Source organism: Asterias amurensis, chromosome 13 (assembly GCF_032118995.1).
Source record: "Asterias amurensis chromosome 13, ASM3211899v1".
Classification (NCBI taxonomy): domain Eukaryota; kingdom Metazoa; phylum Echinodermata; class Asteroidea; order Forcipulatida; family Asteriidae; genus Asterias; species Asterias amurensis.
Window position 1 is genome coordinate 20,230,062 of NC_092660.1, and position 1,297 is coordinate 20,231,358.

Here is a 1,297-nt window from a genome sequence, read left to right on the forward strand (position 1 = left end):
TTTGGTAAAAGCTATATATATATTATTTTCTTGCTTCCTTGTAAACCAAAGAGAATAAATCATGTGTACTACATGGAATCTAGTGTTTGGTTTGGTCGTTGCCCGGTCCGTTCTAAGAGCCACTCCTCACTTATCATCGTATTGAAACATTTAGTTCCTCTTCACTTGCCATCTCAATTCAGCAATATCTCAAAAGTCTTCTTCCTTATTTGTTCTTTCATAAGAACACAATCACAGGGTGCAAACTTTGGGAACAAAATTCACAAGACCGCAGGGCTTGGAGCTCAAAATACTTGCTGGACCAGATTTTTTTTAGAAGATCAGATTTTAAATGAGAAAAAAACTTGCTGCACAATATTTAGAATGCCTTAAACTTTTTTTTTGAATTAACTAAGATATGTAAGAGAAGATTTATTTAATTTGTTTTTCATACTAAGTATGAACGGCATTATCAGACCCAAACTCAGCCTTTGGACACAATTTGTTTCTTTATTACACAGTGCGGTATTGTTTAATATTCAATTGAAAACTTAAGACAGCCGAACTTGTTTAGTCTTGAGTTTACTTGCCCGATGCTAAAATCACTGGCCCCAGGCCTTCAGTCTAGTGTGACATTTGAACCCTGAATCATATGCATTGCCTGCCTGGTGAATTGACAACTCAAAAACATTAAATAATAAAGAGGATGCATTCAGACAAATCTGTGAATATGTAATCTTAAGTTAAAAAAAAATGCAAAATATGTAAATATGGTTTGTATGTTTATTGACCACACGGAGGCTAAGCCTGCTTATACTTAACAAAAATGAAAATAACAGTTAATTTATTAATGTATTGTCAGTTTTTATTTTTACCAATGTTTACCAGCAGATTATTGTTTAACTGTATTGTGTTTTTTAAAAGGTTGTTTTTGTTTTATTGTGCAATGGAATTAGGAATTTACTTGCGGTATTCTTAGAAGAACAGACATTACATGTGAGATCTCACCTTTTAAGTTCTATTCAAAGCAATGTTAAAACAAAAACTCAAGATTTGATAGCTTGTGTATTATGGTCTTTACTGTGACGTTAATCTCTGTGTCCAATCCAAAGGCAAAGCAATGGTTAAAGGAACACGTCGTCTTGGATGGGTCGAGTTGGTCTTTGAAAAGCGTTTGTTATTTAAAATGCATATGGGTTGAAAGGTGTTGTACAAGCAGAATATGATGATCCTCACAAGTATCACTCGAAATTGCGTGGCTTTCCTTTTACCTCGTCGACTAACACGGTCGGCCATTTATGGGAGTTAAATTTTTGAC